The sequence below is a fragment of the Pinus tabuliformis genome, chromosome X, assembly GCF_031772625.1.
Source record: "Pinus tabuliformis cultivar Carrire ecotype Pingquan chromosome X, CPIR1, whole genome shotgun sequence".
In the NCBI taxonomy this organism is placed as follows: Eukaryota; Viridiplantae; Streptophyta; class Pinopsida; order Pinales; family Pinaceae; genus Pinus; species Pinus tabuliformis.
The window spans coordinates 924,623,356-924,644,081 of NC_142308.1; positions in this window are offsets into that span (position 1 = coordinate 924,623,356).

The following is a 20,726-nucleotide window of genomic DNA, read 5'->3' on the forward strand; positions in this document are numbered from 1 at the left end:
CTTCGTACAAAGGGTATGGAAAACATTTGTTAATTCGAACACATCTTGGTCCCTTCCCTGCCACAAAGTAGTCCACTTTATGTATTTATCTTCATAGCTCCCAACGCAGCAATATTGTTCCCTAATGGTGTCTTGGAAGTATTTCCAAGTGGGTGCAGCTGAAAACAGTGAGAATTCCCTCTTGTCCTTTTTCTCACAGTAGGTTTCCCACTAGTCCTTCACATGTCAGGAGGGTTTGAGGAGTGAAAAAGTAATATTTTCATGATTGGAAAAGTCATGAAATGAAAAATACCCTTCCAACAGATTTAACCATCTATCTATGGCATCTACATCTATCTGGCCTTCAAATATGGGAATGTCAAAGTTAACTTGGACCTTATAAGGAGTGGTGCCTCCAAAGTGGTTGTTGGATGAATATGTGCTACCTATGGGTAGTCGCCAAAGGATCTGGGCAAAGTTATCCATCGCCACATTCCTTTGTCACTAAAGGGCATCCTCGAGAGATATTTTGAAAGGATATCCTGCCCCCTCATCTTTCTTTTCTTCCGCCATGGGAGGTCTTCAGGGTTTGTGACGCTGGTCTTGTAGAGGTTCAACTAGTTCGAGCCCTAAATCCTTATACCTTGTCCTCGTTGGGGGCATGCAAAGAGAAACATGGAAAGAGCAGATCTCTCTAATACCATTGATCCATACTTATGTAGGAATGCAACAAAATACAAATATACGCAAACACGGAGATGCAACAAAAATAAAAGTTCATTTCATTAATATTAAAGAACTGAAATATGCTTACATACAGAAGGGAAATAAACTATCTTGGGCAATGGTATCTTATCTCTAAGAAGATATTTTTTGGTTGCATTCCTCCGAACTGTGTTACATTGAATCTCAAGGGCCTTTTTATTATTCAACAATAGGGGAAAACCCTAAAAAATGAAAACCCTTACCCCAAGAGGTCGAACGCGAAGAGTTTGTGGGCCCCGTTTAAGTTAGGTAGCCAACTTTTGAGGGTCATAACTTGGTCATATTATCTCTGCTTGGTGCGGACAATACCTCGTTGGAAATACTTCTCCAAGTAATACAAGATTTACTATGACAAAATGGGTCTATTATGGACCTAAAAAAAACACCGTTTAGGGAGTCAAAACTGCTCCAGATGTTAATGACCCAAAAAAAAAAACTAAAAATAGGAAATGTCTCTATAACAAGGAAACTGATGAAACTAACTGGAGGTCTAGGTGGAATAAGTGAGTAGCCACCAATATCCACTTGGATGACCTTTCCCCAAGCAAAGTTTTCCTACAATAACTTGATCAATAGGAGCATGTGAAAAAATTCATTCATTGTTGTGTATGGTTAGAACCAAGAGGCATGGATGAACTCAGGGATCATGTAGATATATTGAGGAAAATGATGGTGGCTAGATATTTTTTATAATACACGAGAGATTTGCACAAAGAAGTGAGGGTGATGTTGGAGAAGAGTACTACAAAGTATACAGATTATGTTCTTCTACATATAAAAGGACAAAAACTTCATATTGGTTAATTTGAATTGGTTCACTTCAGGAACGAAAGGTTTCCATGGGGAGCCTATAACAAGGAAAAATGCAAGAGGATAGGTCCTTGTAGGATCTCAGAGAATTTTTCATTAATTTCCTACGAAGTTGACCTTCCAAAAAACATTGATATTGCTCCTATTTTCAATGTTAGCAAGACAATAGCGTATAAACCCATCTACCAACAACACCTGTCATCAACTAGCATGGGCTCATCAACTTCCTGAGAAGAAATTTGAAGAAGTGAGTGCAGTTATTAGTTTGAGGGTCACAAATATGTGTTAAATAATACTAGTAACACCTAGTTCGATGGATAGGAACACTCGATGAGGAGACCTCTTGGGTGAATACAAATGAATGGGATTATTATCGAATTATGGCTCTAAATTCACACAAAAGTTCATGAATTCAATCCCATGAAACCTTTCTCCTACATATGATGTAGGAGCTTCCTAGATGATTGTGGAATCCTCAATCCTCATCACTCGAACATTTTATTTCCAAGTTATGTTTTGGTATTATGAATATTGTGTCTTTTCAACATATGAATTTCTCATAGAAATAAATGGAGCAATATCCTCATCCTTCGAGATCTCAAAATCGCTTAATAATAAAAGTGATTAGGTTTGGTTTAATGTTAGTTTGTGACCTCTACAAGGCTGGTCATGACAACATAGGAGTGCACATCACTGGACCAAGAACAAAGGGATAAAACTAGTGTGGAACTCGAACTAGTGTGGACTTAAAACCATGGAAGAGCCCGACATTTTCTGAGAGCCATTAGTCTCCAAGGGAAAATCATCACAATAAAATCATCATCTAAAAATATCACATCAAGCTCTGCAGGTGGGGTCATTGGAGACCTCGATTCGTGTCTGATGGCACTTCCAAGCCTGTGTCCCTCAGCCAAGCACATTTTATGGGATGAGAGAGAGAGGTCAGTTGGGCTAGGAACTTGGTAATTCCCGACGCATTCAGGGAGCATTGATTCTTGTTGTATATAAGCCATTGATTGGAGGTCGATAAGGAGTTAGAGTGTCGCATTCGAGGGAAATTGATAAAGGAAGTAAAACCATTTGCCCTCGAGTGTTAGAAATTGTAATTACTCCTACATGTGGAGTTGGCTAAACATAGAGATTTAGTTAACTGAGTGATTGAGTGATTGAGTATTTGAGTGTTGAGTCAAGTCAAGTTAAGTGACAGATGACTTTTAGTGTGTGGTTGCATGTGGATGCATGTCAATATATTCTAGGAAAGTCACTGGTTGGAAAAGGATAAATACCATTCATTGGGTTCATTGTAAGAATCATGTTTTGTGTGATCAATAGAATAGTAGCAGCTCATGCTTTATGTGTGAATTAATCCATGATTTTTCTCCTCTTCCTTTCCAACAAACTAGTATTAGAGCCACATTGGAACAACTAGAAATTCTGTAGCCGTAGCTTGTAGAGTTATCAGTGGAAGGGTTGGAATTTTCAATGCAGCAGTTGAGAGATAATCCGTAACTTGTCAACCATTGAGGAATAAGTCGTAGCTTGTTGATTTTTTTTTTTCACCAGCCGAAGAGGAGAGTAGTCGGAAGAGAAGAGTAGCAAGTTTTTTTTCGTGTCCCTGGTGCCTTAACAGTGATGTGACCATGATATAGAGAAAGAGTGTTAGCCATGTGGCCCACAAGCATGTTAGGATTGCACTCAAACAACCATTCTACACCGAGAGGTCAAACGATTTTAAAATTTTTGAAAGTTTTTGTTTAAAGAATTTACAAAAGGATTATTGAAAAGGTCGCCTAATGTCATGTGGGAAAGTTATTGAAAATTTAAATGGATATTTTTTAAAGGCTTTTTTGGAAAGAACTTAAAGTTAAGTTTGGTTTTTTTTTCTTTATAATTTTTTTAAAACAAGGGTTTATTTTATTTTGAAAAGGAGATTAGTGATATTTGTTTGGAAAGAGATATTTTTTTGGATTTTGAGAATTAGAATCAAAAGGTTTTTCTTGAACAAGAGGCTTTAGGGTTTTGCAAGACCCTGTTTGTTTTGTCAAGCATGATAATTTTTTTGGGTGAAGATTGTGCCTAATGGGGGTGCATATTGAAAATTATATTTTTTTTCGAGGGTGATATGGAAGACAGCCTCATGCAATCTGTAAATCAACTATAAGAAAACGAATGACAACAGTCATGGGTTGCAAGGCGTGCCTGAAGCATATTAATAACAGAAATCAAAAAGAAGAGGAAAGGATCATTGCCATGGTTAGAGAGGTTCAGTCCACAATCGAGGAACTGAGAAGTCTAGTAGAAGACAAAGAGGAAATCAAGGGTAATTGGTGTAGCTTTGATTTTCTACCACCTCCTACGTTTACAGGTAAATATTTTGATCATTCAGTTATCAAGATGTTAACTTTTCTTAGAGCTAAGGAGTTAATTGAGTACGAGTCTAATAACCCATATGATGATGTATGTGGTGCTTTAGCATTGAATTTTATAAAATAGTCATTGGATGAGAAGTGTTTGTGGAAGGTAGAAAAATCTACAACTTCCAAGGAAGCATGGAAGTTCCTAGAAGTAGAGTTTGGTGCAAGGGAGATTGGCATGTACCCGCAGGTTATGTCACGAGCAAAGAAATCAACAACAAATCTGAGAGTATATGAGAAAGACTCTAAGAGGAAAACAGATCTTGGAGAACACTACTCAAAAGTGGATGATGGTTGTCAAGACCATAAAATTGAAACCCATTATGAAAGCATGCATATGGATGAAGAAGATGGAGCGAAGATTACAAAGAGAGAAGTTGAATCCTCTGTGTGTGAAACAGAGCAAGAGCAAATAAATGCTCAAGGACTCCACTGCAATGTGGATGATACAGATGATTGTGAATCCCATTGTGATGAGATACATGTGGATGATATTTGCAAAGTGATCTGTGAATTGGTCTCAGCTGATGGATTTGGTGTAGTTGAAATTGTTAATGAAATTAATAATGAGCAAATGAATGCTCAGATATCCCACCATAGTGTGGATGAAAATTATGTTGATGATATGTGTGGTTTCTTTTTTGAAACAAAGATTGATTGGGGGAATATGCTAAATGCAATGTTTGACGGAACATTGAAGGTTGAAGCTGCTACTGTAGCAGTAAGACATGAAGCAATTGGAACTGCTCATGAACCATTATGTCATCTAGAAGCAGTTGATGATCAAGAACATGATAAAGTGATTGAAGAGTTTTTTATGAGAATATCCACTAACAACATAATAGTGGAAGACAACCTCCATGCAACTGAAAAGAATGCAAATGTAGAGTAGGAAGCTCTCACTGAAGAGAGTCATATTAAAGATGTTTTTAACATTTTTTTTGAATATGAAAGTGTTTAACAACAACAAATCTATCATATCATTTACTCAGGAAATAATCTATCTTCACCTATACGAAAAATTATAATCATGAGCCCCTTTTGTCTGGTTTTATGTTGACTTTGTACTATCCCATTTGTAATTGTATTGTGTACTGGTATCACAACACAATTGCAAATAGGAATGCACACATGATTCTACATCTTTTATTTATTTAACAATATGCTAATATTTATGAAAGTTTCTTTTCTTATAAATATATATTATTTTATTAATTTAATTTTAGATTAATTAAAATCAATTGTTTTAATATTAAATTTAATATTTTCAAAATTATTTTTATATAATTCTTAATCTAAGATTAAAAATAATTATTATAATAAATTTATACAAAAAATAAAAAATTAACCCTAGTTAAATATCTAGCAATAATTATAGATTTAATTTGTATTGTTGTTATTTATTTGTTTATAAGTGGATTTTTTTTAAAGTTTTTTAATATTGGTTTATTATTATAGTTATGGTTTATTTCAATTATATTTTATTTGTTATATTATGATTAATACAAATAAATTTATATTAAAAAATATATACATTTACATTGTTTATTATTTAATTTTAATAATTATAATATACTAAACTTAATATTTATAAAATTTAAGTATATATGGCTAATAATATTATATTAAAAAAAAATTAATACATGAATTATAATAATTTTTCTATGCATCAATACAATTTTGAAATTTATTTAGAATAAAGACACCATATTAGTAAAAATGAAGTCTTAACATAGGATAGAAATTTCTTAATCTAATAAAACAACTCATATACCTTCTTAAACAAATAGTGAGATTAATGGTATTCATTAATAACTAGTGAAATAAGAGATATTCTTTAATATCATACTGCAAGCATTAGGACATAAGTTGAATGAGTGGAATCCATATGGTTTGGTCCTTTAGATACGATAATGCCTAAGGAAACATTGCTTCATCATCTATTTTTCATTCAATGATCATGGGGTAGGGAGTGCCCCTATGACACTAGCCCTCCATAGATAGATCTCCTTTTATCCTCTTGAAATTATTTTTGATCTAGGAGATAATCTATTATGGCACTAAGGTAGTGATTTTTTTCTCTCCATAGCTAAAGGAAAGGTCTTTTGGTTTGTTGGACTCCAATGGGATGAATGGGCGCCTTATTACACCCTCGAGTCCTAAGTTGAATGTCCTCTCTTCATTTGCTTTTATATCTGGTATAATTTTTAACCTAGAAGATTGTGAATTATTATCCTCATTCCAAGGTTTTTCACATATATTTAATAAAATAGAAGAATGAACCACTAGAGGAATCCATGAGGATAATAAAAACACAAATATCCTATTACAACAAGAATATTGAAGAACTCATTAGATAGAATCCATGAACTAATTTTCTTTCCCTTGGATTCTAATGTGGAAGCGTCTTTCATAAGTGACATCAATAGTATACCTCTATAAGGTCTTACATATTTATGAGAGGTAATTGGTTTCCTCAAGGTTATGGACTTTTCTAATTTTGTTTATTCTCCTAAGATTATCATGGTTCTATAAAATTTCAATTGTATTTTTGAAGAGAGCGTATTTTTCCATTCGATAAGAAAATATTTTCTTTTTAGGTAGGAAGTTTTGGTCATTTAAAAATTTATTTGAAATGTTCCTAAGTTTGGAGGATATAGAATTATTTGCATAAAATTAGATTACCTATGTATAAATAAAAAACCTAGGCATGAAAACACAATAGTGGGAGTAGTGTGAATAGAAGGAACAATAATTGTATTGAAGGAAATTGTTGTATGGTCTACATTTTGTTTCTATACATTGAATGATATTTCTCTCTCAAATCAGTCCTCTTAACTTTTTTATTTATTATTTCTCCATATTTCCATGATATGTTCATTCTAGACTGCAATGCAATAGGTAATTTATAAGTGAAATCGTGGAAGGATCGAAAAGTGACTCTAATAAAGGGTTACTACATTGTAGGCCTCTTTAAAAACTAAGCTTGGTAAAATTGATACTTTTAGTGGGTTACATTTTAAATGGCTGGCCTTAGCCCAAACAAAAAATGACCATCTCAATGGGGTAACAGCCTAGTTTCCTTATACCTCAACTAATAGAAACACATATTGAAGGGTTTTGTTACAATTTTCATTACTTAAGGTCTATTCACTAGACTAGAAACATTTGTTATTCATTCCTTGATGATACTAAATTTCTTAGTGCTTAATTAATATATGGAACTTAACTTAATTACGTTCCATTAGTTGATGCTTCATCAATGATAAAAATGAAAGTTGCTAGGCGAACTCTTCATTCCCCAATTAACGTAACAATGTTTAATAGAGCTAAGTTTCATTAATTGACATTCCATCATGTGAAATAGTAGAAAGAATAAGGTTTGAGTTTTGTTTTTTCTAGTGGTTAGGTGGCCCCAAGACATAGTCCATTATTATGGAAAGTGGGAAATTGTGTTATGTTACTTAATAGTCTATTAACTAGATTGGATTCCAAGGAGGAAAGAAAATAAGAACTCTTCATCAGTAGCCATATGGCCAATTAACAAAAGTAGAATACAATATTTCGAAGAGAATTTAACAATCAACATTATCTAGAATTTGTAGAACTATATATGAATTGTACAAAATAGGAAATTTAAGATCAAAACTAGAGCATATAGAGAGGAATAGTCTAGTAAGGGATTAAAATTAATTTTGGTTGTGCCACACTTTCACCATTCTACAATACATTATTTCCTTGTTTAGTATGCCCATAGTTGCAACTCTATGCTTTAAATTATGGGTGATTCTCAAGTGGTCATTGACTAGGTTCCAGGTGAAACTAACATTAAGGTGATTAGCTTCCAATCCATGCTCAACTCAAATTGAGAGACCATATGCAGTTTCAAGTGTAATCACTTCACCATAGTGTAAGAGAAATCAACAACTCGATTCACACACTCTACAAAGAGGCGCTCACTCTTGATGCAGTAACTCTGGTTTCTGTAGAGCCCTTGGAAGGCCATCTATCACAAGATATGACCTTCAACTTTAACTTGTATTATAATTTTAGTTATTGATTATTTGAAAGGGATTTTGAATTAGAATTGTAAGAAATAAATGATATATTTTTAAATTGTGTATTTGGGAAATGGTGATGAAAATTTTTAGTGAGTTTTTTCTAGAGACTCAAGGGAAAATGGTTTTATTAGGATATTATTGGACTTGTCCTCTTACTAACACTAAGAGGCATGAAATATAATTTTTTTCTTTTAAGGCATGAAATATAAAAATTAACCAATAAAATGTAATCAATCTCAAAAATGATTAAACATGATGCTTTGAAATTTCATAAAACACATATTTATACATATAGTTTTATGTAGAAAAATCAAAGGATAAATGAATTATAAATCTTATTGTAAAATAGACCATTTTTCTAAATAAATTTTTCTTATATATAAATGAATGTTATAAATAATAATGAGGAGCTTATCATGAAGAACTTATTAGAATTGGAATAATCTCAAATCCCTAAGAAATTGGTGGGTGGGGAACCACTTGGCACAAATACAATTTTTTAAATTTATTAAAAGTAATGGACCATTTTTTAGTCGAAGGGCATGTGTAAGTATGTCTGTGCTCAATTCTCTAAATATAAAAGAAATTTCGACTATAATAACAAATAATATGGTCTAAATGTTTAATTAGTTGTATCAAAAATACAATTTAAACAATGAAAAATTACACATTATTTTTTCACTCTAAAATAAGTTTGGATCTGAATAAATTTGATGCTTTCTGCGCTTAAAATGGATATATGCTAGTATTAAATAAAATTTTCTTAGATGTAAAATAATGTAATAAATAATAATAAGAAACTTATGATTGGAAAACTTATTAGAATTAGAATAAGCTCAAATCTCTAGGGAATTGGTGGGTTGGGAGCCACCAAACTAATTTTTTAAATTTATTAAAAGTCAATGCAATGTAACAAACTCTGTAATACACTACAACCCTTGATAAACATTAGGACCCTGAGCATATTCCCTTGAGAATCAATCTAGACTCTTAATTAAAAAAATAAAAATAAAAAGTCAACAGATATTGATCCACCTTACTTGAAATAAGAAGTTTTATGCCATTATAATAATTAAATGAAAATATAATTTCTAAATCTCATTTCTGATGTTTAAGTTGTTGAAATGAACAATATGTAAAATAAAAAAATTAAAAGCGTGAATGATGTTAAGTAACAATGAGTCACTCTCTTTCCTTGTGTGTTGGTTGAGTGTTTGGATCTAGTCTTTTTTTAAGTAAATAAATTCGCCTCGATAAACTCTTAAACCTACATAGTCTTGCTCATGGAACAACGCTTAAATGTGAATAGTCCTATGAATAGTCCTACCCATGATTGACAATATAAAATCTAAACTACAACAAGCCATCTCACAAACAAAATCACTAGTGTAGATCAAGAATACCCCATGCCATCTTATCACATTTGGCCCTGTTATTCAAACTGAAAATAAAAAATCCTTCAATCATCCATTACATGACTAAGGTAAGTGAACCTTTGAATAACTACACGTAATAATAACTCTCACAGCACATGCATGCATTGCTACTCTCATATACAGGGGAATTGTCCAATGAAAACATGTGGAGTTAATTGACCACAAGTCCCACGCGATTTCTCCACCTAGTGCTTCCGGAAGTGAAAAGAAAATATACTGAGATGGAAAGAAATTCAACGTCACCTAATCCTAGAAATTCTAGTGAAGTGTCTAATCATGTGCATGATGGCAATTACACAGTTGACTACCATCTTCAGGATGGGTTACTCTACCTGATGGATAAGGTATGTCTTCTTAAAGGTGACAATTTGCAGTTGATTAGAGAGGCTCACACCTCCAAGCTTGCACAAAAAATTGGTGTAGCAAAGACCATGGCTAACTTGAAGAGGTATGTGTATTGGCCAAGGATGCAAGAAAATGTAGTTAGGTTCATAAGATGATGCATGATTTGTTGTACCACCAAGCCTAGCAATGGCAAACAGAGTTTGTATCATCCCTTACTTGTACCTTCTCATCCCTGGGAAAACATTTCCATGGACTTTGTGGGAGGTTTACTGAAAATGAGGAAGGGATATGACTACCTGTTCGTGGTAGTTGGCATGTTTGATAAGATGTGTGTTCTGATATGATGTAAAAAGACCATTAGCAGAAAAGAAGCAACAAACTTGTTCTTTGAACAGGTTTAGGTACACTTTGGGTTACCAAGGAGTGCCATTTCATATAGGGATACAAGCTTTCTCAGTGCATTCTGGACTACATCGTGGGAGCAGATGGACAAGAAGTTGAAGAGATCTACAACACTCCATCGACAACCAAATGTGTAGACACAAGTAGTCAACAAGACTTTGGTGTAGCTTCTTAGGGGTTACAACTAGAAGCATCAAAATACCTAGGATGAAAATGTAGCATATATACAACATTCTTATAATAGAGCAGTCAACACTTCTATAGGAAAGTCCCCATTTGAAACTTGTTTTGGATATTTTCCACCTTCACCTTTGGATATTGCGTATGGGTAGCAAGGAGTGAAGTAAGACATTATAAGAGATGATTTGAGGGCTGGAAAAATTATAGAAAAGATCAGGCAGATCCATCTATAGGTACATGAAACACTTCAAAAGTCACAAGTGAAGTATAAGGCCAGGCATGACTAGCACAGAATAGATAAATAATTCAAGTTGGGAGATAAAGTATGGCTATAGTTGAACAAGGAGAGGCTGTAGGGGCCTGGTAAGAAAATCAAGGCTCTAAGGTATGGTCCCTTTGAGATGCTGGAAAAGGTGGTTAATAATGCCTATCGACTTAGTTTACCACCGTATATGCACATTTACTAAGTTTTAAATGTAGAAAAATTGAAACTATATGAGCCTTCCATGCTAGATGAGGAAAAGGAGCAAGTCCTACATTCTATGGAGGATTTGGCACCAGACATTGGGGATGAGTTGATAAAAGATATAGATTTGTAGAAGAGGTCCAGAACTACAAGGCAAGGGAAATAAGACCTTTGGTAGAATGGGATGAAGGGACAACTTCCAAGGAAATCTAAATGGTACAAGAGAGAGAAGGTCGAGGAAATATTTCCTCACCACATTTAGTAAAATATTTTGGGGACTAAACGCCTCCCAGAACGTGGAGTTATGATTCAAATTGGATCATTATATCTTTTTGCATCCATCTCGATGCACTTTGAGTGGAAAAGGTGGAGGAATTCACTCACAAGACTGTTTTTATGGCAGACCCAGTTTGGTGAAACAAGGTCTGAAACCTTCCAGGAGCACTTTGAGGCATCAAATGACATTTTTTGGGGGTAGTATTTTGTCACCAAGGTGAAGAACTTTGCAATTATATTATACACATAGAGAGCTTTCAAACGGCATAAGAATCATGTCAATTAGAGTTTGTATGCAAACATTATGCCACTCAGAAGTTGACCTTCCTATTTTCACACCTATAGTTTGGGAGGATGTTGCGTCAGCCCCCATTATTCATGGAAAAGGGGCTAACCACATGTTGTTGATGTAAAAGACTCTAGAAGAGTCTAATTTGTAATTCTAGTTAAGAGTTGATGTAGTCAAACTTAACCACTTGTAGGCTATCGAGCTGTGTTATAATCGAGCCACTAAGAGGAAGAGACATTTCCATTCATTCAAGAGCATTTTGTTCCATAGTTGAGCAAATATAGCTAGGAGAGATAGGAGGTAGTGTAAAAAAAGGGGATCTATTCAATGTAGTAGCCCATGGGCCACAAACATTACTTCCTTGTATTTGCAGCCATATTTCCAGACAGAGAAAGAGAGGGAAGCAACCTCACCTTCCAACTGGGTTTTATCTCAAAAGGGTTTCCGAGTGATCATATCTTGTGTTTTATGTGTATGTGAGATTATTTTGTCATTCTATAATTTTTTTCTTGATTTAATTTTACATGCATGCACTAATTACATGTAATTTTATAGATTTATAAATTAAATAAACTGTAATAGTCTAGAATATCAATTTTTTTAATATAATAATATCAGATCTGTTGTGACGAACTGTCCAGTGGAATATCCTTGACAATTTATTGATCATTTGGTATTAGAGTGGTTTTCTTTTGGCATTTTGTCGAGATTGCAAGGATCTAGATCCACGAGGCCAAAAATCGTATAACCCTAATTATGGGTGATGAATTCGTAAATGAACTTCATGATCCTCCAAGGTGAGGTTTTTGTGGCTCAAAGAACAAGTTGAAGATACAAACCATAATGTTAACCTCCTCATGGCAGCCCTAAGCAATAAGCTAGGGATATTTGGAGAATAAGAGAGTTTGAATGTAGAGGAAAAATTAGAAGGGGGATCAGGATATCGGCGAGATGTAGATAACGAGATGAAGAAAGAACCTGTAAAATATCAACCCAGCTCAAGTGTCATGAACCAATCCTTGTTTAAAGTTGAATATAAATTTGATATCAAGCCATACCATGGCAAGATAAACACTAAAAAGTTGAACCACTGGTTGCAGCAACTGGAAGTTTATTTTAGTGTCCATGAGATCGAGGAAGGGTAGAAGATCTCATTCGCATGACTAAAATTTGAGGGCCATGCACTGACTTGGTGGGAGGGACACACAAAAATCCTGAGGCTGGAGGGAGAACCTCCAGTGACTAAGTGGAATGTTTTCAAAACCCTCATTATGTCACTGTTTTATCCCATTGGGTACGTGGAAGACCAATGGATCTGGTGGCTTTACTTTAGGTAAAAGTTTGTCCAAAATGTGTAGGAGTACACCATAGAATTCAAAAAGATGGCTATAATGTTGGGTATCTCTACAAAGGACCTAGATGTACTACTCAAGTATTTGGTGGGACTGCACCACCATCTGCATGAGCAAGTGATGTTCTTCAATCGAAAAATGGTGAATGAGGCTTGTGTAAAAGAACAACACTTGGAGAACATATGCATGAAAAGAGTGAAATGAAGTGGATTGAAGAAAAAGGAGAAACAAGATGCTTCTAAGGATGGGAAGAAGAATTAGAGAGGGGTAAAAGCTAAAAAGACAACAACTACAACACACCAATGAAAAGGTACTAACAACACTACAACCACTAAAACATTGATGGCCATACAAAGGATAAGTGTTGGAAGTTGCATCCAGAGCTAAACACAAAGAGCAAGAAGAAAGATAATAAGAAGAAGAATTTGATGGACATTGACTCGAGCAACTAAGTTGAAAGCAACTTAGACGTATATGAGAAGAGAGTCTATACATCAGTGTAGAAGGAGGTGAATCTGAGTAGCCTTTAGCAACAGGAAGAGAAATAAATGACCAAACTCTTCCATGCAAAGATACAGGCCAAGAAGACGAAGATTGATGCTCTATTGGACTCAAGATCACAGGAAAATCTCATTGCCACAGATCTAGTCAAGAATTTGGTGCTGGAAGTTTGTCATCATCAGAATCCATATCCACCTGGAGGGATACATAATGATGCAAAGCTTAAGGTAACACAATAGTGTAAAATTAGATTTTCTATTAGTTTTGATTTTATTGATGAAGTAGATCTGGATGTGGTTCCCCTTGATTTATGTGGATTCATGTTTGGGAGACCATACATGTACATGTGTGATGCAATATTCATGAGAGATAACCAATACCAGCTCATCAAGGATAGAAAATCATTCATCATCAACGCGCAAAAAGACAAGTCGAAAATTTCTATGGTAAGTGCTAACCAAGCCATGGAATTGAAAAGTTCCAGTGAGAGGTATGTTTTATTTCTTTTAAGAGAAAATCAGTCTGTAGAGGAATCAATAAAAGGCAAGGCATTCCATGAGGGATGTGGTAAGAAATAAAAATATCAATTGGAGGAGTTTCGACAATAATACAAGGATGTGCTCTAAGAGCCTAAAGGGCTAGCCCCTAAGAGAGAACTGGACCACGAGATCCAACTATTGCCTCATTCCCCATTGCCAAATATTGGGTTGTATAGACAATCTATTATAGAAGCAACTAAAATGAATAAATAGTTGAAACAACAGTTGTAATAAGGTTTCATTCGACTACATACATCACCATGTGGGTCACCCATCATCATTATCTGAAAGAAGGATGGGAATTGGTGGATTTGTATATAGTATAGGGCGTTGAATAAAATCACGCTCAAGAACAGATACACCCTTCCCAGGATAGAGGAACTGCTAGATCAGTTGCAGTAGGCAAAGTATTTCTCCAAGCTGGGTTTGAATTCTGGATATCACCAGGTCGGAGTCAAAGAAGAAGATACATGGAAGATTGGCTTCAAAACCAGGTAAGATTTTCATGAGTGGTTAGTTATGACATTTGACCTAAGTAATGCACGAGGTACATTTATGAGATTATTGAATGATGTAGCACACCCTCTTATAGATTCATTTTTTATTGTCTATTTGGACGATATAGTGGTATATAGTGCTATGTGGGAGGAGCAAATTTCACATTTGATGTAGGTGCCAGAAACATTGAAGAAGCTCGAGCTATTAGGAAATCTCAAGAAGTGCAGGTTTACACAATAGTCCTTGCTATATTTAGGATATGTGATTGGTAGAGGAGAATTGAAGATAGATCCTTCCAAGATGGAGACCATCATGAAATGGCCAATGCCTATTAATGTTATTGAGGTTAGGAGTTTCATTTGAATAACACAGTACCTGAGGAAATTCATAGCCTCGTTTTCAAAGGTAGCAGCATCACTTCATGCCATAACAACAAGTGGCAAGAGTTTCCAATGGGGAAAAGGGTAGCAGAAGGCTTTGGATGAGTTAAAGTAGAAGATCAGTGAAGCACTAGTTCTGGCATTACCAAACTTGTAGCAACCCTTTCAAGTGGAGACAAATGCAAGTGGGTATGCTATGGGAGTTGTCTTCATGCAAGGAGGAAGGCACATTTGCTACCATTACGAAGTATTTCATCGGGTAGTTCTTAACTACCCTACCTACAATAAGGAGCTCTATGGAATGGCGCAAGATGTGAAGAAGTGGAAGCATTATCTAATGGAAGGTAGATAATAGTCCACATATATCACCAACCATTACAGTATGTGCAGGCCCAGAATAAACTACAACAGACCAGGCACTACAAGTGGATGGGGTTTTTACAACAGTTTCATTTAGTGATAAAGTATAAGAAGGGTATCATAAATAGGTTTTCTGATATTCTTTCTAAGCCACCCACATCAAATATTATAGCTTTGGGGACTCTTATGCACATGGAGCCATTCGCCCATGATGCATATGGAGAGATATATTAAGAAGATGAGGACATTAAGGAGTTGTATCAATAGTTGCAAAGTCAGAGTCATGTGCATAATGATTCAAACACCATTGACTACCATCTCCATGATGGGTTACTCTGTAGGATGTATAAGGTTTGTGTTCCTAAAGGTGAGCATTTGCAGCTAATTAGAGAGGCTCACACGTCCAAGGTTGCAGGGCAATTTGGTGTAGGTAAGATCATGGCTAACTTCTTCAGGTATGTGTATTGGCCCAAGATGCAATAACAAGTAACTAGGTTCATAATAGGATGCATTCTTTGTTGTACCAACAAGCCTAGTAACAAGAAATAGGGTCTGTATCATCCCTTATCTATACCTACTCATCCTTGGGAAAGCATTTACATGGATTTGTGGGATGTTTATCGACAACCAGGAAGGGACATGACTACCCTTTTGTGGTAGTTGATAGGTTAAACAAGATGTGTGTTCTGATGCCATATAAAAATACCATCAACAAAAAAGAAGCAACAAAAGCGTTCTTTGGACAGGTCTGGGTAGACTTTGGAATACCAACGAGCATCATTTCATACAGTGATACAATAATTCTTAGTGCATTATGGACTACATTTTGGGAGAAGATGGACATGAAGTTGGAGATATTTACAACATTCCATCCATAGACAGATGGGGAGACAGAAGTATTCAACAAGACTTTGGTTCAACTTCTGAGTAGTTACAATGAGACGTTATGAAACCAGGTCAAAAAAAGATAGAAAATATAGATCAACACCTTAGAAATCAACCTCTTCGAGGGGGAACCTGCTTTACATTACACACATGAACAATTCTTGGATTATAAAAATAACAAGACCTCCTTTCTATATATAGGTGTCTAAGGGGTCATAATATAATCAGAGTTGACATAACAATAATAATGTACGTCCACAATAATAACAATAGTGGGATTCTATGGGGCACAATAATAACAATATGGGGACTACATGGGCACAACAATATAATAAGGGGGTTGCACTAATAACAATAAGTGGTTACACTAGTAGTATAGGGACCTAACATGCCCCTCTCCTTCAAAAACAGTTGTCCTCAACACTTGAGTAGTTCTGGATGATTCTCTACAAAATTATTGTCCTCCCATGTGGAATATTTAGAGGGTAAGTTCTTCCACTTGATGAGATACTCTGAAATTGATTGATTTCATAGTTGTTGGGTTCTTGTTTCCTTGACTCCTCTAGGTTCCAATATGATTTTTCCTTCCTCCTCAAGTTCTATAAATATTGTTTTATGTGGGATCTTCTCATTATGCAAGGTCGCCATTTCTTAAGTGCATGTAGTCTTGCCAACATTTCCTTCTCATAAATAGCTTTGTGTAAATACTTTCCTTTGACCGGAAAACTTTCGAAAGCAATGGGTATTTCTTCTTGCGTTAAAACATGACCAATTACATTTCCTAATGCATCATGGTTTTTGTGAAGTCTGGCGTAGCTAAAACTGGTGCTTGGCACATTGCATCTTTAAGATGTTAAAATGCCTTCGTTGCTTCTGGATTCCATGCAAAATGCATCTTTCTTTAATAATGTTGTTTTTAGAATGTCTTCAATCTTCATTCTTATTTGATGATATCCTGAACGAAGATCCAACTTGGTGAAGTAAATTAATCTATGCAATTCATCCAATAATTCATTAATGACAGGAATGGGAAATTTATCTTTAATAGTGAGTTTGTTGAGCTCTCTATAATTCAGACACATGTACCATAACCAATCCTTCTTGTGCATCAATACTACTGGAGCAGAGAAAGAACTTTGTCTAGGTTGAATTATACTAGCCTCTAGCATTTCTGCAACCATACGTTCCATTTCACTCTTTTGGGCATAAGGATATCTGTAAGGCTTGATGTTTGAAGGAACACTTCCTAGAATCAAATGAATAGAATGATCATGATCATGAATAGGTGGGAGAACTTTGGGGGTCTCAAATACCTTGGAATGATTGTCCAAGACTTTTTGTACATCTGAAGAAATAGATGATTTCGATGTGGGAACCTCTGGCAAACATAATTTTTCAATTACACCTCATTTTCCTTTCTTTAGAAGTTTTGTCAGTCTGTTAGAGCTGATTATCTTTCCCAGTTTCCTAGTGATACCCCTTAATTCAACTTCCTTTCCCTCTAAATAAAATTTCTTGAAAATTAAAGGCTATTCTCCCCAGGGATTGTAGCCATTGGAATCCTAGTACAACATCAATACCAACCATTGGAATGGAAAGAATTGGGCTATTCAATACATATTCTCCCATGGATAACTTGATATTATGGCAGTTTCCAGAGCAATATGGTTCCTCCACTTGCAACCATCACTTGACACTCTGGTGCTGGATATAGGAAGCAATTCAATTCCTTGGCTATCTTACAATGAATAAAATTATGGGTACTACCCGAATCAATCAACAGTATTACCTTTTTCTTCTTGATATGTCCTTCTATCTTGATAGTTTGAGTAGTGGTAATTCTAGCCAATGCATTACAAGATATGGTCAGATTCATTTCTTCTTTCTCGATGTGATCTTTCACTTCTTGAAAATTTTTCTTCTTCATATGTCCTTCTATCTTGAGGGTTTGAGGAGAGGTAATTCTTGCCAATGCTTTACAAGATATGGTCGGATTCATTTCTTCTTTCTCTGGGGTTGGTTCCTGGTGTATATCCTCTTCTTTTGATGTTTCTTGATGCTTTTCTTCCTCCTCTTCAGAATCTATGTAAAATAATTTCTTCTCAACAAACGTATGACCTTTAGTGTTTTTGCTATCAGAAATGTAACAAAGCTCTTTTTCTCTTTTTTCTTCCAATTGTTGTGATGTAAACCTTATAGGTTGTGGAAGGATAACAGCAAAAACACTTCCATATTTATAGTTGTGAGTGGCAGGATTCCTCTTTCAATTTTTCTTGCCAACCTGAATGCCTTCTCCAATGAATCAAGTTCTGAAAGACGAACCTCATGTTGAATGTTATCATTAAAAGTCCCTATGAAGACATCAATACTTTTCTTATCTAGAATATCATTTACCCTTATATTCAATTTTTTAAGTTCCTCAATGTGATCTGCCATTGAACCCTTTTTTTTAGATTTATCAATTTGCTACAGAAGGTGTTTAACTTTGTATCCTCATAATGTGCTATCATTTCCTTCGTCAAAATTGACCATGTGACAAGTGCTTTATGAGAACAAAGCTTTTCATATCATAAAAAATGATTCGGTTCCAAATATAAAGATGCAACACGTACCTTTTGTAACAATTGCACCTCATATAGATCAAAATATTGCTGCATATGTAGTATCCAATTTACCGGATCCTTGAGATAAATCTTCCTCATATCGCCTTTTCTTGATTTTAGGATCTCTATATTGAAACAATTGTAACTCTGTAATTTCAAATATCCGAGTTCTGAAATTATGACTTGCGGTAGCCCTTTGCATCCTCTTTCCAACAAAACCAGTCTGATCAAATTTGGATTCTTCGAGAAATATTTATGCATAATATCCCAAGATGACCTGATTATATACCTTTTTAGAAGAGAAAACTTGTACGAAGTGCCACGTCTCATTGTTTCGACCTTCAGACCTTAAATTGATACACGGAAATCTACAAGCCATCTTTTTTCTGTAGCTTCTTATGAAACTTCAAACTGATGCTCTGAGGGAAGTTTATGATGATTTTCCCAAGGTCACCTATTTGTGATGTAAATTTAGGAGCCTGCATAAACTCTAAATGTCTTTGCTTGTATCCACGAAAATATAGTGAAACAAGATTTGAAATTCGGGTTCGGGCATTACCAAGTTTTTGAATCAAATGGGTTTTAATTTCAGAGTCTCAAAATTTGTAGAAAAAAATTATGATGCAAATTCCACGATGACCAGTTTGTGATGGAATTCTGGAGCTTGCAAAAAACCTAACATCCTTAGATCAGATCTCCAAAAATATAGCGAGACAAGATCTAAAACTTAGACCTAATGTTCAATGAGATTTCGTCTCAAATGGGTTTTTTGTTTTAGCTTCGAAAACATCGCAAAAATGTTTTTATAGCAAACATGCCACGGTGACTTGTTTGGGGCAGCGAAACGCTAGAATCCAAAGCTCTTAAACCAAATGTTATGAAACTAGCTCACAAAAATATAGAAAAGATAGATCAATGCCTTAGAAATCAGCCTCTTCAAGGGGGCAACCTCCTTTACATTACACAAATGAACAATTCTTGGATGATACAAATGACAAGGCCTCCTTTCTATATATAGCAGCCTAAGGCGTTATAATATAATCAGAGCCGACATAACAATAATAATGTAAGGGAACAATAATAACAATATGGGGACTACATGGGCACAACAATATAATAAGTGGGTGGCACTAATAACAATATGGGGTTACACTAGTAATATAGGGACCTAACATAGACACATCTGAAGACGTGCGTTGTAGTGTTTTCTTCTCAATGATGTACGAAAAGAACCCACTTAATATTGTGGATGACAAACAATCTCAACAATAGAAATAGCTGCTAAACATTGTAGATATGCAACTACTGGTAGAAGCAAAACCTGCCCATATTCTGATCTATGCTATGATCATAGTTAAACAACGAAAGAAACATTAATAACCCCAATTATCCAATGGGAACCAGATATGTAAAGAATAATTTTATAATAACACATGTGAAGAGAATAGATAAATGTTACCAGTCCCCCACTATGGGATGGGTTCTTGGCTATCCTCAAACATCTTCAGCTTATGTAGACTCTCTCTCCTCTATAATGCAGAAGCCCAACAAAAATATGGTGTGCGACAATGAAAATAATCAGAGTTACAATAGTGAGTGCAACGATGAAAATAATCAAAAGTGAATAATGAATGGAAAACCCTCCTATTTATAACAAAATATTGAGTTATCCTCGAATAATGAGCAATAATAAAATATTATTGATCTCATTCTTGGAACTACCACTTGGAATATTTTATTATATTTGTTAAGGAGGGAAAAAGTATTTAGACTTTTATTTAGAAATAATAAATAAATAAATGATTTATTTATTATCTCAAGGAATTAGTTAAGGAATAATAAACAAATAATGATTTATTTAATTATTCCTAAGGGATTCAGTCAAATTTAACAAAGAATAGTAACTAATTAATGGTTAATTAGTTATTCTTAGAGAAAAATAAGATAAATAACTATTTACCTATTTATGTTTCATGTTTGGGTCAAATTTGACAAGGAATAATAATAAAACAATGGATTAGTTAATTATTCCTAGAAGAAAATCAAATAAATAGTGATTTATTTAATTATTCTTCATGGGTTTTACTATAAATTACTTAATAAAGGTTGTTTATTAGGTAATTTCTCACTGTGAAATCAATTTTACTATGGTAAAATTGGCTTTACATGGTTTAATTCGATCCAT